We start from the raw sequence: 5,706 nt of genomic DNA, 5'->3' as shown, positions 1-5,706 counted from the left end.
TCCCTGGCCCAGGAAGGGGTGGGTCGGGAAGGGCGCTTGCTGGGGCTGAGGCTGGGCTGGGGGGCGGGAGGGGATGAGGTGGGATCAGAGCTGGGGGTCGGAGCGGGTGGGTCAGAAGGAGGAGCAGCGAGTCGCCGAGTCGCTGTGATGCCGAGGGCGTCACTGTGATGCCAGGGCGGCCACGCCCCCTGCCTCCGGCCCCAGGGAGCTGTGCCCGGTGACAGGTTAGGGTGGGCGAGCTGTTAGGCCAGGCAGGAGCTCTGCTGCCCAACACCCTGTCCCCCAGTTCCCTCCCTGGGGTGGGGGGTGACCCTCTGATGAGGTCGACCCTGGTCCAGCTCTGGCCTGGAAGCAGAACCTGCCCATCAAGAGACGGAGGGTCGAGGGGTCAGCAGAGAGGGCTGGGGCGACCGGGCCATCAGGGTAGGATGCGGAGCTCCGGGCTGAGACCCGCGGACCCTCAGGACGTGACCCCTCAGTTGCAGCGTGGAACGGTGGTCCCTCAGCTAAACTGACAAGCACATTGTTCGAAAATGCCCGTACCCTTGACCCACCAAAGCCCACATCCCCTTCGATGTCTTGCCGCTCGTGGGGAGGGAAGCCTGGTACTGGAACAGCATGCACGCACAGAAAAAATCCTGAATGTCCTTGGACAGGACTTAGGTGGTGTCCGTCCAAACGTGTGTGACGCTGGGTCCCCCAAGACTTCCCCAGAGTGAGATCCAGACGCTGATGGAGCGGATGTCGCATGGGAGGGAGAGGTGTGGCCACGGTGGGGGGCAGAGCACCACCCCTGTGCACGCGTCTGTGTGTGTGTGCGTGCGCGCAGGTGCACAACAGCACACAGCTGTCCCCTCACAATGGACTTCCAGGGCCAAGGGAAACTGTTCATTGCATACTTTGTACTGCTTGAATATTTGTCAAAACAAAAAGTTTGTAAATAAAATTCATCCAAATTGTTAAGAAAAACAAAATGGCCCTGCATACCACACCCATAGCATCCTGCCCCTACCGTGGACAGCGTGGTCAGCCCACCAGAGGAAGCCCCTCGCCCCTCGCCCCTCTTCCTCATCTAGTCAGTTGTGTCCTCTTCAGCTCCTTCATAGTAAGTCACACATTCCAGCCTCCATGTACTTGGCTCAACTGTTTTCTCAAGAGCATCTAGTATGAAAATGAGGAAATGAAGGCCCATATTCTTCCCCATGATTCCTCCCCCTTCCAGTTTCTGACAGCTCTTGTCATATCATGTTTATATATTTATACATATTAAACTTTGCATGTTTTGTCTAAACGTTGCAGACTCACAAAAAGCATTTACGATCATCTGTTAACTCACCCTGGAGCCCCGGAGTGAAGTGATTCTGTACCCGGGCCACTCGGTCTGAGCACAGAGACGACGAAGCTCTCTCCTTCCAGACGCCACCAAACGCTCAAAGTTCATGTCATATTTTAACTTGCTTTATATTTGGACTCTGGTCCAGCTTTTTGTCTTCCATGGACATTTTAAAATAAAAATTTTAAGTAAAAGTACAGCAATTTTTTTTTAAGTTTTTTTTTTTTTTTTTTTTTGCAGTACGCGGGCCTCTCACTGCTGCGGCCTCTCCCGTTGCGGAGCACAGGCTCCGGACGCGCAGGCTCAGCGGCCATGGCTCACGGGCCCAGCCACTCCGCGGCATGTGGGATCTTCCCGGACGAGGCCACGAACCCCTGTCCCCTGCATCGGCAGGCGGACCCCCAACCACTGCGCCACCAGGGAAGCCCAAAAATATAGCAATTTTTAATGCTATTGACAAAAAAAACCCCACAAACCTTTGTCTTATCACCACGATCTGCAGTTTTCTTATTAAACTCTGCACGAATCCAATTTCCTCTCAAAGACCTTTTTCTCAGAACCTGATGCCTTCCGACCGGCTGCGTGGCTGGCGTCCCCTCCTCCCCAGACCCCAGCCTTCCTTTTACTTATTTTCCTGATTCGTTTTTACTAAAGTGATCCTTACATGACTTCCTCAGCAGAAAGACATGGGAGGAAAATGTTCTGACTTATTTTGCCTTCGTGTTAGTAGTTTGGCTGCATGTGAAGTTCTAGGTTCGGGACTTCCCTAGTGGTCCAGTGTTAAAGAATCCGCCTTCCGATGCAGGGGACGCGGGTTCGATCCCTTGTCAGGGAACTAAGATCCCGCAAGCCACGCGGGGCAACGAAGCCCTCGCGCCACAACTACCGAGCTGGCGCGCCGCAGTGAAAGATCCCGCATGCCACAACTAAGACCCGACACAGCCAAATAAATAAATGAAGTTCTAGGTTCACGTCCTGGCCCAGAACTCGGAAGGACTCGCTCCCCAGCCACTGATTTCCAGCTCTGGAGTTGGCTGCCGTTGTGTAACTAACCTGGTTTTCCCCCCACACACACACAGAATTTTTGAAATCTAGTCCCAGGTTTTCGTATTTCACAAGATTGTGCATTGGGGCCCATTTTCATTTGTCCTGACAGGACCCAGTGAAACTCCCTCCTCAGAAGACTAGCAACTCCCTTCTGTCCTTTCTCCACTCACTTCCTCAAGGCGTCTTCCCCTCTGATCGTCCAGCTCTCACTTTCTTTAAGAGGAATTTTGTGAAGAAAATAGGCCAGACGATCTTGAATGGAAATCCACAGCCCCCTCCCCTCCCTGCCCCAACGTAAACTTTCCACTTCTGTTTCTGGTCAGTTCTTCCCCCACGCAGCGGCCTCTAGATCAGGCTGTCACTTCCTGTTTCCTGATTACCCCCAATTTTAATAGGAGACTCTGTTGCTTTGTTTTGTTTTTATGGCTACAGTATATGTTCTTGAAGTTCTGAGGGCACTAATTCAAATTTTTGAAGTTCTTTTTTCTCTTTCTGCACGTCTAGGGCAGGGTTGTAAACCTTTTATGTAAAGAGCCAAACGGTAAACAGTTCCTGCTTTGTGAGCTCCATAGAGTCACCGTTAGGTGTTCTCTATTACTTTCAGACAACGTTACGTGAAAACCATCCTTAGTCCTCTCACACCAGCCACGAGCTTTGGCTTCTCAGATCCCCTCGAGGATCAGGGGTCAGGGGTTCTCTGCCCCCCCAGTCCCCAGCACAGGATGCCCCACATTCTCTTGGCTGCTGGGGTGCATGTGATTTGTGTGTCTGTGTGTGCACCTGCGTGTTCTTACAAAGACAGGAGGACAGCATATAACGGGAGGCACAGACGTAGATAAATGTGAAGCAGCGACACAAAAAGCTGAGAAGGTTTTTACGGGTCTCCCCACTTAAGAATCAAGGTCAACTGCTCTGTAAACAGAGATGGCGCTGCATCTTAGAGCAGACATGCTGTCAGCTTCTCACACCTTGGCGGCCCCTGGGCTGGCAGACAGAAAGGGTTAGGGCTGGAGCTTCACAGTCAGGTGGCCCAGGGGTCAAAGCCTGGCTCTGTCGCCATCTGGGTGCCCTTAAGAAAATTACACTCTCTAAACCTTGGTTTTCTTATCTTTTAAAAGAAGGTAATAATGCTCCTTAGCTGTGGGGTGGTTCTGAGTTAATACGAAGGTACTTAAGACAGTGCCACAGGCCAGCACATGTAACAAACGGGGGCCTGTTCTGATTCGGTATAAATCTTAAACCTGCCCAAAGGGGGGGCAGGAAAGTGGGGGAACGGGAATAAAGAACAGAAATAAAATGATCGAAACACTCCAACTAAAAGGCAAAGACTTTCAGAGTGGATAGAAAATTAAGACCCAGGTAGGTATACGTCATCTACAAGAAAGTCATTTTACACATAAAGGCACAGACGGGTTTAAAGTAAAAGGTAAAAAAAGCTTTAGCATGAAAACTAATCATAGGACATCACACACGGAAAGCTGTGTGGCTATATTAGCGTCTAGTAGGCTTCACGACAAGGACTGTTTGCAGAGGTAGAGGGCGTTTCATAAAGATAAAAGAGGTGCTCATCAGAGCCAACCCTAAGTGTACAGACCTCGATAACAGAGCTTCCAAATAAATGAAGCAAAAACTGACAGCTGGAGAGAGCAGTTAGAAGCAGCAGACAAATCCATTGCAGTCGGGGGAGATTTCAGCGCTCTCAGTAGCCGATAAGTAGACAGAAAAACAGGAAGGGCGCGGAACATTATCAACCGACCTGACCTCGTTGGTAATTACAGAACAGTACACTCAACAACACTCTTCCCAGTTCGTGGAGACCCTAACCAAGGTGAGCATGTGACGTGTCGTGAAACAAGTCTCACTGCACTGTAAAGGGCTGAAACTATACAGAATATGGCCTAGATCACAATGAAATTAAAGTAGAAATGTAACAGAAAGATAACTGGTAAATGACTAAATGTTTGGAAATTAAGCAATACACTTCTAAATAAATAATCCAGTAATTCTAATATAAATAGATAACAAATAACACACTTTTAAATAAATAACCAGGGCTTCCCTGGTGGCACAGTGGTTGAGAGTCCGCCTGCCGATGCAGGGGACACGGTCTGGGAAGATCCCACGTGCCGCGGAGCGGCTGGGCCTGTGAGCCATGGCCGCTAAGCCTGCGCGTCCAAAGCCTGTGCTCCGCAATGGGAGAGGCAACAACCGTGAGAGGCCCGCGTACCGCAAATAAATAAATAAATAAATAAATAACCTATGAGTCAAAGAAAAATCACAAGAAAAATTAGAAAATATTTTGAATTGAATGAATAAGAAAACAACATATCAAAAATGTGTAAGATAACAGCTAAAGAAGTGCTTAGAGGGATATTTATAGCTTCAGGTGCTTACGTTAAAAAAGATGAAAGTTTTAAATATAATGATCTAAGCCTTAAAAAGCTAGAAAAAGAAGAGCAATTTAAATCCAGAGTATAATAGGTGGAAGGACATAATAAAGGTAAAAGTAGAAATCAAAGAAATAGAAAATGGGGCTTCCCTGGTGGCACAGTGGTTGAGAATCTGCCTGCCAATGCAGGGGACACGGGTTCGAGCTCTGGTCTGGGAAGATCCCACATGCCGCGGAGCAACTAGCCCCGTGAGCCACAATTACTGAGCCTGCGCGTCTGGAGCCTGTGCTCCGCAACAGGAGAGGCCGCGATAGTGAGAGGCCCGCGCACCGCGATGAAGAGTGGACCCCGTTTGCTGCAACTAGAGAAAGCCCTCGCGCAGAAACGAAGACCCAACACAGCCATAAATAAAGTAATTAATTAATTAAATTTTTTAAAAAAGCAAAATTCCTTAAAAAAAAAAATTGTGCAGTGGCCCAATTCCTCGGGGGAAAAAAAAAAAAGAAATAGAAAGTGGACAAATAGAGAAATCAATGAAACCAAAAGCTGGTTCTTTGAGAAGACCAACAAAATTGATAAACCTTTATCTAGACTAATTTCAAAAAGCAGAAACAAAAATTATCAGTATTAGGAATGAAAGGACATGACAACAGATCCTACAGAGAATATTATGAATCAGTTTATGCCAATAAATTCTATAACTTAGATCACATGGTCAAATTCCACAAAATTTGCAAATTATCAAAATGGACACAAGAAGAAACAAAATAAAAACCTTACACGGTCTTTCAGAAACAGAGGAGGGAATGGTTCACAACTAAAATTATGAGTCCAGCATTACCCTGATTAAAAAATCAGACAAAAATATCACAACACCGACCAATGTCCCTTAACCAAATATTAGCAATTTGTTTTTGGTTTTTTTTTTTTTTTTTT

This window comes from Lipotes vexillifer, unplaced genomic scaffold, assembly GCF_000442215.2.
Source record: "Lipotes vexillifer unplaced genomic scaffold, Lipotes_vexillifer_v1.1 scaffold791, whole genome shotgun sequence".
Taxonomy (NCBI): Eukaryota; Metazoa; Chordata; class Mammalia; order Artiodactyla; family Lipotidae; genus Lipotes; species Lipotes vexillifer.
Note: the sequence above shows the minus strand (reverse complement) of the source record.